This window comes from Leptodactylus fuscus, chromosome 5, assembly GCF_031893055.1.
Source record: "Leptodactylus fuscus isolate aLepFus1 chromosome 5, aLepFus1.hap2, whole genome shotgun sequence".
In the NCBI taxonomy this organism is placed as follows: domain Eukaryota; kingdom Metazoa; phylum Chordata; class Amphibia; order Anura; family Leptodactylidae; genus Leptodactylus; species Leptodactylus fuscus.
Window position 1 is genome coordinate 12,329,891 of NC_134269.1, and position 17,093 is coordinate 12,346,983.

The window sequence follows — 17,093 nt, forward strand, 5'->3', positions numbered from 1 at the left end:
AGTATTATACCCCATAGTGGCCCCTGTATACAGTATTATGTCCCTCAGTGACCCCTGCACACAGTATTATCCCCCATAGTGGCCCCTGCACACAGTATTATCCCCCATAGTGGCCCCTGCACACAGTATTATCCCCCATAGTGACCCCTGTACACAGTATTATGCCCCATAGTGGCCCCTGCACACAGTATTATGTCCCATAGTGGCCCCTGAACACAGTATTATACCCCATAGTGGCCCCTGCACACAGTATTATCCCCCATAGTGGCCCCTGCACACAGTATTATCCCCCATAGTGGCCCCTGCACACAGTATTATCCCCCATAGTGACCCCTGTACACAGTATTATGTCCCATAGTGGCCCCTGTACACAGTATTATACCCCACTATGAACACCCATGAACAATTATTATATACTGGAGTCTTTTCAGAACCCAGAGTAAAATACTTGGAGACCAAGAGGGGATACAAACATAAAGAAAACATTCTTACTTACCTATCCCTGGCTCCGCTGCATAGGAGGCCCCGGTCATGTGAGATCAGGGACATCACAGAAGTAGGCCCGAAGCCTGTCTGGAACCTGCAGAGGTATGTTCACTTACTTCTCCCGGGCCTCCGATCATTATACTCGGGGGTCTGAAAAGACCCCCGAGTATAATAATAGTGTTTGTGGGGTCCACAGCATCACTTACCAATCCCGACCCCTGCCAGGATCGGTAAGTAAGTACGGCCCGTTACCGGCTAGAGTAACTCCAGCCGGTAACGGCCTATTAAGAATTGTTGCTGGACCCCTAATGTCCCGGGCCCTGTGACAGCTGCTGCCGATGCTACCCTGGTAGTTACGCCCCTGGTAAATAGTTACAACCTGGTATCGTACATCTGCTGTTAGAGAACTGAGCACAAACATAACGCTGTATGAAGTGTCATACATGAGAATTTCCATAAAAGTAGAAATAAGCGTACAACATATTAAGAATTTCTTCTTAAACTTAAATTTATGCTTCAGTTTTTGAAGTCAAATGCAAAAAGCTGTTGAAAGAGTACAAAATACATGTTGCATTGGCCGGGAATCGAGCCCGGGCCTCCCGCGTGGCAGGCGAGAATTCTACCACTGAACCACCAATGCTTGACAGCAAGCAAGTAAAATATTCCAGTAAAATGGTAAATCAATATGTTACTTAGCGACTTATCCATAGAGAAAATATGCAAATCTGTTTTCCAAGGTGTGAATAGGAACATAGTCCCTCTGCTTGGCGCCCTCTAGGGGCAGCCCCCTTAAACATCATGCACAACTTTTGGATCTCTTCAGCACAGCGTAGGGATACTGGTTTGGCAGAGTGAGACTCTAGAGCAGGGGTAGGGAACCTTTGGCTCTCCAGCTGCTGTGAAACTACAACTCCCAGCATGCTCCGTTCACTTCCATGGGAGTTCCCAGAACAGCAGAGCAAGTATGCATGCTGGGAGTTGTAGTTTTGCAACAGCTGGAGAGCCGTACGTTCCCTACCCCTGCTCTAGAGCAAGTATCTGGGGGCAATATCATTCCTTAAGGAGTGAGCACCTTCACAGGCGTATGGACACTTACAATGCCATTTTCGCTGCACTGGGGGATTATGGGAAAAAAAAATGCAAATCTGTTTTCCAAGATGTAAATAGGAGAACAGTGCCTCTGCTGGTTTGCTGATGAGATCCAACAGATCAAAACAGTGCTGTCCACAGCTGAGATTGTGTTAGAGATTGTTTTTTTGCTAAGATCTTATTTATATTCAATTTCTTTTCCTAATGATCGGTATCTTAGTAGGTAACTCATGTCCCTATAGTCAAGAAAGTTATTTGCACAGTCAGTCAAGTCAGTCTTACATAATCACATAAACTTTATCAAAGCTCATTCCAACTAATTTTCATTAAAAATAATAAAAATGACATTAAATTTTAAAAAAAATTCTGAAACTGCGCCTCCCTTGCCAAAAGGCTGTCTATGGTACTACAGCTCAACCATGATGATGTAGTGTCTGTACCAGTCTCTGATAAAGGTGACTTTACATCATATTCAGGGGTAATAGAGCAGATTACTGGGGGTTCCGGGTCTATGATATTGATCTCCGAGTCCTCTTGTCAGGCCATTAACATCAAGTCTGGGACTGAGCCGTAATATAAAGAACAGCCACTATACAAGGTGTGGCGCTGTGTTTGGTAAGTGGTCGTATGCTCTTATCAGTCAGTCATGGGCTCATAACTCCTTATGAATTTTTCAAAAATTTCAGGTCAAACTTAAAAATTTTGGGGGTTCGATGCCTACGAAACAGAGTATGATAAAAGCAATTCTGGTTTGAATCAGACAATTTCAGCCAGCAACGAAACTGGAACAAATCATTATGAATTTTTTTAAAAAAATTGCAGGTTTAGTTGAACTCAAAATTTTGGGGGGTTTGCTGGCCACAAAAAAATTCATGCAGTCGTATGAACAGATGTAGTGGGCATCGAGAGAGCAGTGAAGAATTGGGCATAAATTTAAGTAAATTGAGAAAATTTGAATTTAAAAAATTAATAATATTTTTATGAAAAAATTTCTCCCCCACCAGCAATCAGGTCTATGTCTATATATTGGAATGAAGAAGACAAATAGAAAGAAGTGTGCCGAGGAAGTGTGTCCGGGTGACAATGGAGCCATAAATCTGCCTGGACAGCAGGAGGTCTGGACGTACAGGATGAAGGCCCAGCGGGACATTTACTAACCTATCTACACCAGTTATTCGGTGCGGTACGTGTTCGGAGCACGACCTTTCTTTGCACCACGTTGTTGGTTCTGGACCAAACTCACCACTTTTGACAAAAGGAAATGTACAAGATGGACCAGAAACCTGGCCTGAGCTATACCTAATGGCTCCTCCAGTTCCCAAATGGCGTAGATTTCCATTCTGACCCACAGGAGAGCCCCCAATTATTAAAATTTAGGCAAATCTCATGCCAGTGGGAAACTTCATCAAGACTTGCCGGTCTTCATAGATTCCTATGACTGAAAGGAACCAACACATTGGACTCTCTCAGATACGAGAAGAAGTTTGGAAGGATTACCATGAACACGGGGGTGGTCCTTTAGCCAACAATGACGTAGAACACAGTAAGGATAGGACTCTACTTAGAGTTTGGCATCTAAAGATTGCCAGCCTGTAACGTCCTCTTATGTAAGTAAATGGGGTCCTATGACGACCCGTAAAAATGATCTCTCCGCACAATGCAACACCATTCACGTTAGTCTCAATCATTGAACATGCAATGGCTGCTGTAGACAAGGTCTCCATGTAGCCCTATCCTAAACTAACAATCCATCCTTGAGGCTACCGTAGAGGTTACAGCCATGAGACCAAGAAGTATCGTAGTTATATGCATAGGGTTCTGTAGAGAACTATGGTGTAGCAGGACAATGGGTTTTGGCCTTCAAGATCTTTTGGCAGACAACTACATGCAGTGGCATTATTACCGTATGGAACTGTCTTATCTTGTCTGGTGGAATCCATAGAACTGTAGATAAGGGCCAAATATGTTATTATTCATTTTGAAGATGATCTCCTGTAGTTGAAAATTGCCTTGACCCATCCTTGACAATTTGTCATTCCCGGTCGTCCCACCAGCGGCACAAGGCTCCCCGTATTGTGCCGCTGTTGGGACTAAGGGAAAACAGATTATCTACATAATCTTCCATTCTGATATCCACATCTCATATGAAAATTTCTATATTCAGTAGGTGGAAACTTCAAAACGCACAAGACTTACAGTGACTATAGATCGGTCACAAGGTCGTGAAACGTGTACAAACGTTTTCCCAGGTCTTTGGTGGGACTACCCTGAGTCAGTACGATGGACAAATGGCATGGACTGAGTTGGGCTGTCTTGTTGTCACCTCTCCATTCTTCCATCACCTCTCCATACAGCCGAAGTTTGACCAAGGCAAAAGGAGAGGTAGAATTTTGGGTTGAACATCAAAGGTTTCATGACTTAGAGGAACGATCATTGGTTCTATTCTTGGATACAAACTGAGCAGAAGGTGTGCTCATAGACATTGATAAATATCTACGTCTGGTAGCGGTAAGACTTCACACTTTTGGTGACTTTGATGTCCCAATGTCCTCCAGCTTTCTCCCTGAAGGTAACTAATGTCTTCTGTTTAGACATCACAGAGATTATCCAGGTCTATATCGAGGTGTAAGAAGGTTCCTAAGGCCATTCCATCCCATAGGATGTCTTCTCACCTTATTGACTCATTTCAATGTGTCCAAAACATATTCAAAATGCTTCTTTTGACCAAGTAAAAAGACCTATTAACCCAAAAGACTTCTCCGTCTGGGCTGCTTGAGGGAAGACAAGCTAACAATGAAGTGAATATCTATAGGGACAATGGTTAGGGAACGAGTTCCATTCAAGGAGCCACAGGCAATGCCCTGAGACTTGAATTGAGACGTTTATTCCTTGTGTTCAATAATATCCTGAAACATATTGTGGTATCAGTCAGTAATATCTCACAAATACAGTCCACGTATCAGAGGATGCTCCAGTGGGCCCAGACTCTGGACCAGAAGAATAATTTCCTCCAACAATCCCTAGGAAATAGACCATAGGACCCTTCACATTTGGGTGTCATTTGGTGGACCATCTAGTTCTCTGAGGGACCAATCTGATGGGCTAGTCATGTGTCCTGCTCTTTGTGTCCAAAACATCCACAACATGTTAAGAATGGTCCCTATTAGGGGCAACCTTCTCAGGATATAAGATGTTTATAGGAAAACAGAAGGAATGGAAGGGCAGGAAACCTGAAGGCCAAGAAGGAAGTTTTTGGCTTTGACTATTGAGCTGTTAATGGTGCCAGATGAAGCGCACAAGGTTAGGCAAGATTTCATGCTAATCCTTATACTAAAATGATATACCAAAACCAGGGCTGCTGTGACCATAGGACCAATGGTGCACTTGCATATAGTAGCGGAGGCCCCCTTTGGGGCAGTAGGACCAAGCTACCCCAACTCATTGGCGTCCTCATTGGACGTTGCCTTTGCTCCCAATGTCCTAGCAACAGGCGACACTTGCATTGGGCCTGTTACTCCTTAAAGTCTCCTGGACCAAAGAGAGGAGTGAATAGGGTAATAGGAAAGGTGAGTATTAAGGTTTGGGTTTTTTCTTTGATATATACAACGGAGGACATGAAACTGTGGAAGCAACATGGGGAGGGGGGGACATGATACTACTTGAACAACCTGGGATGGGGACATGATACTGTGGGGGCAACCTGGGGCGAGGACATGATACAGAGGGATATCTGGGCATGACACCATGGGGGCAACCTGGGAGGGGGGGGGGGACATGATACTGTATGGGCAGCCTGGGGTGAGAACATGATACTGTGGGGGCAAACCGAGGAGGGCATGTCAGTGTGGGGAACAAGACACTGTGGGGACAACCTGGGGTAAGGACATGATACGAGGGGGTCTGACTGTGACACTATGGGGGCAACTTGGGGGGTGGGGAAACATGATACTGTGGGGGCAATCTGGGGTGAGGATATAATACTGTGGGCGCAACCTGGGCTGAGGACATGATACGGGGGGGGGGGGTCTGAGAATGACACTATGGGGGCTACTTGGTGGGGGGCAACATTATACTGTATGGACAGCCTGGGGTAAGAACATGATACTGTGGGGGTAACCTGGGTTGAGGACATGACATGGAGGGGGTCTGAACATGACACTATATGGGAAACATATAGGGGGGGGACATCATACTCTGGGGGCAACCTGAATGGGTACATGTCAGTATGGGGGGATGTGATACTGTTGGATCAACTTGGTATGAGGACAACCTTGTATTCTACATCCACTATTAGGCTGAGTTCACACGTAGTAAAGTGGAGCGCAATCTGGCACGTATACATGTGTCAGCAGTTTGCACGCTCAAAAAGATCCCATTGATTTCAATGGGAGTTACGAATGTATACGCCGCGTAATTTTGCGCCCAATCAATTAATGGGATCTTTTTGAGCGTGCAAACTGCTGACACACGTATACGTCCCAGATTGCGCTCCACTTTACTACGTGTGAACTCAGCCTTACACAACAGAGCAGGAAAGTAGCACTGTATGAAGAGAACGTCGCACTGTATGAAGTGTTAGACAGGAGAATTCCCATAAAAGTAGAAGGATAGAACAGAACATGTTAAGAATTTCTTCTTAAACTTAAATTTTTGAAGTCTAATCCAAATTGATATCCAAAGAGTTCAAAAGCCATGTTGCATTGGCCGGGAATCGAACCCGGGCCTCCCGCGTGGCAGGCGAGAATTCTACCACTGAACCACCAATGCTTACATTGGTGTTTTGGTAATGCTTTAAGAAGTTATAGTAGTGAGGGGTTTGACGTGTTAGTTAACCATTTAAGGACATAGGGTGCTTTCCTTTATAACGATTTACATTACTTTTATCATGGTTTACCGCTTTTACAAATAAAACGTCACTTTTTGAAAGAGAATAATTTTCCTGGGGTCTCTGTATCCTAACACCTATAACTTTTTTACTAGTTTGTTGATGGAGATATTTATTTTTTTTACTTATATAGGTCAGGTCTCTTTATTTGGGGGGCAGATTGTTGGTTTTATTGGTATTAATGTTTACCATCTATGATTTTTTGATCACTTTGGAGATGACAAATACCTCATTGGGATATCATGTGTCTGGGGCAGTGGTGAACCTAGCCTTTCTGCTGCCTGAGGCGGACAATCTTTTGATCGTCCGCCTCAGACAGAGCGGGGGGGGGGGGGGGAATATTACAATAAATACAATGCAGTAATACTCACAGGAGACGTCTCCCCACATAATAGAGGTTACAGGGGCGAAAGTGGACCCTTCAAGCTCTATTATGCCCACAGTTGCACACCCATGAACTATTATTATACTTAGTGGTCTTTTCAGACCCTGAGTATAATAATCGGAGCCCCAGGGGAGATGAGGGAACATAATAAACACTGTTGCTCACCTCTCCAGGACCCGATGTTAAAGAGGACCTTTCATGGGTTTGGGCACAGGCAGTTTTATATACCGCTGGAAAGCCAACAGTGCGCTGAATTCAGGGCACTGTCGGCTTTCACAATCTGTGCCGTGGGTTAAGAGCTATCAGTGCTGGTACCGTATCTGTTTACAGTCAGAACGGCGTTCCTGACAGTCTGTCAGGAATGTCCTTCTCCACAGCAGCCCCTATAGCGCTGTACAGTGTGAGCGGGGAGGAACGCCCCCTCCCTCTGCTCACAGTGCACGGTCATAGACGAGTATTATCAGGAGGGGAGGGGACGTTCCTCCCCGCTCACACTGTACAGCGCTATAGGGGCTGCTGTGGAGAAGGATGTTCCTGACAGACTGTCAGGAACGCCCTTCTGACTGTGAAGAGCTAAAGTAGTGGTACCGATAGCTCTTCACCCGGGGCACAGATCAGGAAAGCCGACAGTGCCCTGAATTCAGCGCACTGTTGGCTTTCCAGCAGTATATAGAACTGCCTGTGCCCCAAACCCATGAAAGGTCCTCTTTAATCCTAGCAGGCTTCAGGCCTATATGGTACTGCTAACACAGGCTTTGGGCCTATATATAATATACCAGACCACGTGACGTCTGGGCATTACCATATATGCCCGAAGCCTGCTAGGAGTAACATCGGAGGTAAGTAACATTTTTCATTATGTTCCCTCATCTCTCCTGGGGCTCCAATTATTATACTCGGGGGCCAGAAAGACCCCCGAGTATAATAATAGCGGAAGTGGGATCACGGCCTGGCCCGGGCCTATTCACTGCTGGCCTCCGCGGCCTATAGTACAAGGGGAAGCAGGGGCGGCAGTGAGCATGTCCGGGGAGGTTGGTAAATAGGCCGCTACCTGCTGGGGATACTCCAGCAGGGAGCGGGCAATTATATGACAAAAAAAAGTTATTATACTTACCGATCGCACTGCTGCTGCTCCCGCTTCCTCCGCGATCCTCTTCTCTCGGCAGTCAGACGTCTACGTACCAGCATAAGCGGCGTGATGACACTGAGACGTAGACATCTGAAACAGCGCGAGGAGAGAGGCAGCTCTCTTGCGCTGGTTCAAAGAAAAAATAGTTTTAAAAAAATCGCCCGAGCTGTGCGCCGCCCGAGGCAGGCACCTCACCTCACCTCATTAGAGGTGTGGCGCTGGTCTGGGGTCACTGCTGAGGCCTGTTAATGGTCGCATTGGCACACCAAGCGTCAGACACCATGAGGAGATCCAAAAGGGGTAAGGGAATATGAGTATGATTTTTTTTTTATTTCTCACGCATCCCCTGTGTTTCCACCTGTCATACTCTGGGGTATCTTTAGACCCCAGAGTATAATAAGGTCCCTTTCAGTTTGACTTAACCTTGGCTGTGTTTACCTTAAAGAGCTAGAAATTTGATAGATAGGTTCCTAGGAGTTCTAATATAGTGTACAGCATTCGGCCAATCAACGCTGGTTCTGCCAGAGGCTCGTCTGTGAGGAGGCAGAGTCTAAGATCAGACCACAGCAGTCTCCATTGTGGTCCGATCTTAGACTCCGCCTTCTCACAGACGAGCCTCTGGCAGAACCAGCGTTGATTGGCCGAATGTTGTACACTGTATAGCATTCGGCCAATCAATGCTGTTCAATGCATTCCTATGAGAAAAAGTCAGCTCCCGCATAACCGAAAGCTGCCAGCTCTCCCGACTAGCAAAGAAGAGCCTGCTGCAGAACTAGAGTTGATTTGCCGAATGCTATACACTGTATAGCATTCGGCCAATCAATGCTGGTTCTGAATTGAATCTTTACTGCGAATAGTAGTATTCGAACAAGTACGAGTGTTTTGAATACCATAGTATTCTATCAAATACCTACTCGATCCAATACTACTCACTCATCTCTAATAATTATAAATTTTGATACCTACACCTAGTATTAAATCTTCTACACATGTTAAATGAAAGCTCCAAAACATACAAGACATAAACCCAACAAAATTGTCACCGTACACTGGTCATAAGGTCAATGGTATCATAAAGTAACGTCTGCAAAAACATTCCCATGACTTTTATTGGGATTGTGTCAAATCAGTAAAGAATGGCAGAAGTCGTAAACTGATTTGGCTTGTTGTCTCCTCTACGTTCTTCCATCACCTCACCATACATCCACCAAGTGAGACCAAGTCTAAAGGAGAGGAAGAGTCTTGGGTTAGACATCAAAAAATTCCAGTTTCAAGAAGATGTTCCTTAAACTGACGTCTTGGGTAGAAATTTTAGAAGGTGCACTCATAGACCTCTCATATATATAACAAAGTAATGTAAGATATTCCGCCTCACATCGATGGTTGATAAACGCCAAGTGTCCCATAATTCCTTCTATATATATGATTTGCTATTGTGTTCTCACCAATACGATTGACACCATCTATAATTTATAGACCAACTATCTCAAAAATTTTCCTTTGATATTACCTAAAAATAATTTCAGTTTCCAACTTAAGTTCTTCTGTTCTGTCGACAAGCACACGCCATCTCCAATGAGGACTCCCTGGGTCCGGGAGTTGGAGAGTTGAGAATTTCCCACAGTGTTGTGCAAAAATAGCAAGGAACCTCAAATTCTGGAGATAGTGTCACCTCTTTATTGTGATGTGAAGTGTGTTCATGGGAAAGACACACTTCTTGAGCTCCAAGAGTCCTCCACCCTTTTTGGTGTTTCTAACACTTTTTATGAGACTTTGATGTTCTCAAGAAAAAGACTAACCCAAGAGACATCTCAGTCTGGTCTGTTTGAGGGAAAGCAGGAACAGAATATTATGAATATCTATAGAGACGATGGTTGGGGGACAAATTACAATTAAAGAGCCACCAGCAGTGTTGACACTTGGCCACCTATGTCCTGTGACTTTTGCTTGAGACTTCAAAATAAAATGTTGATTCCTTATGTACATAATAATATCCTGAAACTAATTGTGGCAAGTGTCAGTAAGACATCAAAGAGGCCAGATCAGACCAGTAGTAGCGAGTCCTCCTGTGATCCAAGACTTGGTACAATAATGGGTATGTCAATTTGGCCTGAGATAAGGTGGACACACACTATCCAACCACTTACGGGTGTCCAGACTAGAGTTTGGCAAACCAGTTTGTGATGATTAGGGTTTGTTACAAATTTTGTAAAAAATTGGGGCTCAGCTAAAACCAAAATGTTGCTTTTGGCACCCATGAATAACTGTTATACTTTGGGACTTCTTTAACTCCAGAGTATAATAAATGGGGGCCTAGGGAGTTGGGTAAACATAAGAAACCATCATACTCACCTCTCCATAGCTCCACAGTAGTGTCTGGTGTGGGTCTCTGTCCTCTTTGGGTCTCCTGAATGATGCCTACCATGTAGGAATAGCCTTAAGAAAGCCTATTCTTCTCCTACCTTTAGATGTCTTCTCTGCGCCGCTGTTCCCAATGCTGTGAGAGAACTCTCCAGTGCCGCCTCCATCTTCTTCAGGAGCATGCTCTCCTCGTGTCTTCTTTCGGTGGTGGCTTCAAACTTCTAGGCCTCGGGCAGCCGACTGCGCATGCCTGCTGGCTACAAGAAAATGTCCGCTTACAATACTGTGCATGCACAGTCGGCTTTGCCCTAGGCCCGAGGTCTAGAAGTTTGAAGCCACCGCTGGAAGAAGGCGCGAACAAGACCTGTTCCTGAAGAAGATGGAGGCGTCGCTGCAGAGTTCTCTCACAGCATTGGGGACGTCCCCAGTGCTGTTTGAGCGCTGGGGACCACGCCCCAGTTCTGTGAAAGAACTCATTTGCATACCGACGAAAACCGGATTATATACTGAACGGCGGCGTGGAGAAGACGTCTAAATGAAGGAGAAGAATAGGCTTTCTTAAGGCTATTCCTATGTGTTAGGCAGAAAAAAAAGAGTTTTAATGATAGGATCCCTTTAAATCAAACAAGTTTGGCCCTAAACTACAAACTGACCTAGTCCTGACTCTTGACAACAGATGTCAGGGGAATGAAGGGGCGGTCATTACATGCGCCACATTGGGCCCCTGCACAGTATTATGCACTCCCCAATGGCCCTACACAGTATTATATGCTCCACAGAGACTCCACACAGTATTATATGCTCCAAACTTGGCCTCCACACAGTATTATATGTTCCACAATGGGCTCCCGCACAGTATTATATACTCCACAGTGGCCCTGCACAGTATTATATGCTCCACAGTGGCCCTATACAGTATTATATGCTCTTCAGTGGTCCCACACAGTATTATATGCTCTTCAGTGGCCCCATACAGTATTATATGCTCCACAGTGGCCCTATACAGTATTATATGCTCCACAGTGGCCCTATACAGTATTATATGCTCCACAGTGGCCCTATACAGTATTATATGCTCCACAGTGGCCCCATACAGTATTATATGCTCCACAGTGGCCCCATACAGTATTATATGCTCCACAGTGGCCCTATACAGTATTATATGCTCCACAGTGGCCCCATACAGTATTATATGCTCCACACTGGCCCCCATAGTATAATATGCTACATAGTGGCCCTATACAGTATTATATGCTCCACAGTGGCACCATACAGTATTATATGCTCCACAGTGGCCCTATACAGTATTATATGCTCCACAGTAGCCCTACACAGTATTACATGCTCCACAGTGGCCCCATACAGTATTATATGCTCTACAGTGGCCCTATACAGTATTATATGCTCCACAGTGGCCCCACACAGTATCATATGCTCCACAGTATCATATGCTCCACAGTGGCCCTGCACAGTATTATATGCTCCACAGTGGCCCCATACAGTATTATATGCTCCACAGTGGCCCCATACAGTATTTTATGCTCCACAGTGGCCCCATACAGTATTATATGCTCCACAGTGGCCCTATACAGTATTATATGCTCCACAGTGGCCCCATACAGTATTATATGCTCCACAGTGGCCCTATACAGTATTATATGCTCCACAGTGGCCCTACACAGTATTATATGCTCCACAGTGGCCCCATACAGTATTATATGCTCCACAGTGGCCCTATACAGTATTATATGCTCCACAGTGGCCCTACACAGTATTATATGCTCCACAGTGGCCCCCATAGTATAATATGCTACATAGTGGCCCTCACACAGTATTACATGCTCCACAGTGATCCAACACTGTATTATGTTAGCCACAGTGGCCCGTACAGTATATGCTCCACATTGTCCCCTTATAATTAGTTTGATCTTAATGTAAAAATACCAAGAACCTCTTTTCCATGTATCCTTATATACAGTAGGTACTTGCAGTAATGCTTTTGGTGCTGGTACAACTTTTTTGTTTTTGTAGTTTTATTGCAGCCACAGCAGCAAGCACCTAATTTTTTTTGCTCACGGGGTTTGGCAGTGCTGTCCAACTTTTCTGTATCTGTGAAATATTCTTGTTTCTAGTTTTGCAAACTGATGTATGTAATAGTAGAAAAGTTACAACCTGGGAATCCTACAACCAGAACAGTAAGTAGAACTTTTCTCAATACAGTTGTCAAAAGGTCAAAGCAATTAAAAAAAGCATCTGCATTGGCCGGGAATCGAACCCGGGCCTCCCGCGTGGCAGGCGAGAATTCTACCACTGAACCACCAATGCTTGAATGGACTCTACAGTTTTGCTTTAGAAGTTACGACACTATGTACCTTTATGGAATTTAGCTTTTCCTTTGTGTATTGAACATGTGCTAATAAATTAACTATTAACCCTTCTATTTCTGAAAGAATATTTACTTTGCAGCATTTTTACATACCCACCTAAAACTTTTGCACAAGTCTGAAGGTTATGCTAAAATGACTGCCATGTCTTGCTGTATCCCTGTGAATTGCTAGGAGGCAACTCCCTGCTACAGCCAGACCTGCCTGTGTACAAATTTTGGGGTCACACTAGTCACATGGTATGTTGTCTGTTTTGTGCCTACCTGGGACGTTATGACCACAGTGGCCCCCACACAATATTATATGCTTCGTAGTAGTCCCCCACAGTATTATATGGTCCAGTATTATGACCTCTGCACCTTCTCTCAGCAGGAAAGATAACTTACTAGTGCTTGGACTTGTCCCGCAATACTGGGAATTTCATTGCTCCTATTTGGCCACTTTCTTCACTTGACTTGGGACAACAGTCTTCCTGCTGGTCACTATAACTCTAGGTTACCCCTTCCTCAGTCCACACTATCAATTCAGCAATGACTATCACATACCTCCCAACTTATGAAGAGCAGAAAGCGGGACAAAACGTGCCACGGCAAATTTAGCTCCGTCCACTTTTATGTTGACTCCTCCAATTCTCGTTCATTTTTCATGTGCTCCCACACAGTATAATCCTCCTATAGTCACCCGTAAATTATATGTCCCCCCTCGATCTCTCCCCCAATTTCATATAACACCTTCATCTGCCCCCAGTTTCATGCCCCCCCTCCATCTCTGTCCCCAGTTTCATGTCCCCCCCATCGCTGCCCCCAGTTTAATGTCCCCCCTCCATATCTGTCCCCAGTTTCATGTCCCCCCATCTCTGCCCCAGATTCATGTCCCCCCATCTCTGCCCCCAGATTCATGTCCCCCCATCTCTGCCCCAGTTTCATGTCCCCCATCTCTGCCCACAGTTTCATGTCCCCCCATCTCTGCCCCAGTTTCATGCAGTCCCTCCCCCCCTTCATCTGCCCCCAGTTTCATGGACCCCTTCATTATGTTCCCCTCAATGTTTAACACAATAAAACACTGATACCTTCCAACGCTCCCCCGCCACTCTCTCCGTGATCACTCACATAGTGGTAGGCGCGATGTGACATCATCACATCTCGTCTACACGTGCAGAAGCCGGAGCGCAGCAGTAAGGCAGGAGCTGAGACAGATGTGACAGCTCCTGCCTTACTCGCTTATGTGTTCAACTCATCGGCGTCCTCTGCACGCCGATGGGTTGAAACCGGGACATACCTCCTGCCGACCAGGACAGGACACCGCAGAATTTGGGACGGTTGGGAGGTATGCTATCACAGTCCGTCATCAGCTCAGTTTCTTGCCACATGGGCAACACTCCATTTCTCCCAATCGTTGGTTCCAGCTCACCACCATCTCTCATGGTAGCCATACTCAGGCTTTGCTCCACTCAGACTCTTACAGTCTGGAGCTTTGTCTTTAGTTTACTGGTGTACCTCAGTAGCAGTGACATTCTCTCACAGGCACCACACATGGTCACAGTCAAAATCCAACTCTGATGCCAAATCGCTTTCCCTGGCTTCCTTCTCCCGGATTTCTTTAGCACATCATTGCTTGAGAATACGTCAGGGCCAGGCTTTAGGTGGACCTAGGCTGATATCTGGTACCTTCTTCTCCTTCACAATGGTAGTCACTAACCAAGTGTATTGGTGCTCAGAAATAGTGGCAGAGTCTGATATCAGCCTGGTACAAAACAAGGGCCAACCAGGTCGCCATAAGTATTGGGCAGCATAGGGGCATACAGACAATAAACACACACAATAAGGGCGTTATATCCTAATGCGTAGCTTATCTACCTTATAATACCTAGTTAGCAAATACATGTCATCTGCAATGAGGACTCACTGGGTCTGGGAGCTGGAAAGTTGAGAATTTCCCACAGTGTTGTGTGAAAATAGCACAGAACCTCAAATTATGGAGATAGTGTCACCTCTTTATTGCGATGTGAAGTGTGTCCATGGGAAAGACACACGTCTTTGACTCTAAGGGTCCTTCTCCCATTTGGTGTCTCAGTCAACACTTTTAATAAGACTTTGATGTCCTCAAGTTCTCCAGAGGTCTATCTGAAGTCAATGGCTCAGGTTATGTACTGTTGTGTAAGAGGTTTCCTAAGGACGTTCTATCTCATTGGATGTCTTCTCAACTTATTGACTTCTTTTCCTTTTCTATGTGTAGTAAACCATCTTTATCTCAAAATCATCTTGACTCCATTCACCTGGGTATCAGTTACCCTAAGGGATTTCTCTATTCAGGCCTTTGGAGGTTAAAGAAGAGTAGTATACAATGAATATCTGTGAAGACAATGGTTGGAGGGGGCAGGTTTCATTCACTGACCTCAGGGCCGCCGATAGGCCAGTATTACTGGGGCCCGGCCAAACTGAAAACTGGTGGGGGCCCGGTTTTGGCCCGCCACCGTGTGCCGGCCCCCTGGCGCCCGCACCAGTCATTCAGGGCCGGCATCAGCGCAGGGCATAGTCGGGCAAGTGCCAGGGGCCGGGGCCCACAGAGCCTCTTGGGGCCCCCGACACTTACCCACTCCAGAACTTGCTGGTCCCGATTTCAGCTCATCGGCGTCCGTCGGACGCCGATGAGCTGAATACTTACGCGATTAAAGCAGGAGCTGTGACAGCTCAGCTCCTGCTTTAAACGCTGCTGGCCGTCTGTAGGTGCGATGTGATGACGTCATCACATCGCGCCTAAATTATTTCAGTGGCGTGAGAGAGGAGCGGCGGGGGATGCGATGGAAGAGGTAAGTGAAGGGGCCCATGAAACAGGGGGGCAAATGAAGGGGAGGGGTGAATGGCACTGTGGAAGATGAAGGGGGTAGGGAGAGCATGGCATGATACTGGGGCAGATGAAGGGGGGGGAATGGCATGATACTGGGGCAGATGAAGGGGGGGAATGGCATGATACTGGGGCAGATGAAGGGGGTGGGGAGAGAATGGCATGACACTGGGGCAGATGAAGGGGGTGGGGAGAGAATGGCATTACACTGGGGCAGATGAAGGGGGGAGAATGGCATTACACTGGGGCAGATGAAGGGGGGGGAATGGCATGATACTGGGGCAGATGAAGGGGGGAATGGCATGATACTGGGGCAGATGAAGGGGGTGGGGAGAGAATGGCATGACACTGGGGCAGATGAAGGGGGTGGGGAGAGAATGGCATTACACTGGGGCAGATGAAGGGGGTGGGGAGAGAATGGCATGACACTGGGGCAGATGAAGGGGGTGGGGAGAGAATGGCATGACACTGGGGCAGATGAAGGGGGGGGAGAATGGCATAACACTGGTGCAGATGAAGGGGGTGGGGAGAGACACTTAGGCTGTATGGGGCCCCAAAATTCCTGATGGCGGCCCTGACTGACCTTCAGGCAATGTTGACGATACGCCATTATAATAGAACTCTTCTGGAAGACTTGTCTTAAAATGATTCCTTCTGTATCTAATAATATCTGAATCTAGTTATGGTATCTGTTAGTAAAAGTGGATGAGACACAGCAGATAAAAGGTTAATGGTTGAACAACTGTTGAGCGATTGTCTTGTGGGAGATGCCACCATGGGCATTTTGGTCCACATTGGCTAGTTGTCCTAACCCTCCAAATATGTTCAATTACACCAAGCAAAGGATGTTTGATCTTCTTTTGAACACTCAGTTCATTTCGTTCGAAGATTGTTCACAGAGGAAAGATTTTTAGTAATATTGAAAAATTTTCAAAACATTCATACTCGCCTTTCGTTGCATCTTACAGGCCTCCTCACCACGTCTGGCACTCTCCCAGTGACGTCATGCACTGGTGGCCAACACTGAACTCTGTGGGCACATGGGCACAGAGAGCGTCATAATCAATAATATACCTCAGCAGTGACTCCAGGTGTATGATGTCACAGGTGAGTGTATTAGATATGATCAAGAAGGTGGAGAGAGAGTGCTGGATGCTGCAAGGAGGCCCCAAAAAAGTATTGGAGGGTATGAATTATTTTTATTTTTTACAGAATATAATAAGGTCATGTACACATTCAATTACCTTCAGGTGTGTGTGCCTTAGAGAACTAGAAATTAGATAGGTTCCTAGGAGTCCTAAGAGTGTTCTACACTATGTTTTATAGATAGGTTCCTAGGAGCCCTGATAGTGTTCTACACTATGTTTTATAGATAGGTTCCTAGGAGCCCTAAGAGTGTTCTACACTATGTTTTATAGATAGGTTCCTAGGAGCCCTGACAGTGTTCTACACTATGTTTTATAGATAGGTTCCTAGGAGCCCTAAGAGTATTCTACACTATGTTTTATAGATAGGTTCCTAGGAGCCCTA

At 45.7% G+C, this 17,093-nt stretch overlaps 3 non-coding genes across 3 annotated transcripts; all 3 read right to left on the minus strand.

The window, feature by feature from the left end:
* Nucleotides 1-1,055: 1,055 nt before the first annotated feature.
* Nucleotides 1,056-1,126, minus strand: TRNAG-GCC (transfer RNA glycine (anticodon GCC)). The gene has a single exon. It is a non-coding gene; the product is annotated as a tRNA-Gly (tRNA).
* Nucleotides 1,127-6,271: 5,145 nt separating this feature from the next.
* TRNAG-GCC (transfer RNA glycine (anticodon GCC)) lies at nt 6,272-6,342 on the minus strand. Its single transcript has one exon. It is a non-coding gene; the product is annotated as a tRNA-Gly (tRNA).
* A 6,247-nt stretch (nt 6,343-12,589) lies between these two features.
* TRNAG-GCC (transfer RNA glycine (anticodon GCC)) lies at nt 12,590-12,660 on the minus strand. Its single transcript has one exon. It is a non-coding gene; the product is annotated as a tRNA-Gly (tRNA).
* Nucleotides 12,661-17,093: the final 4,433 nt, after the last annotated feature.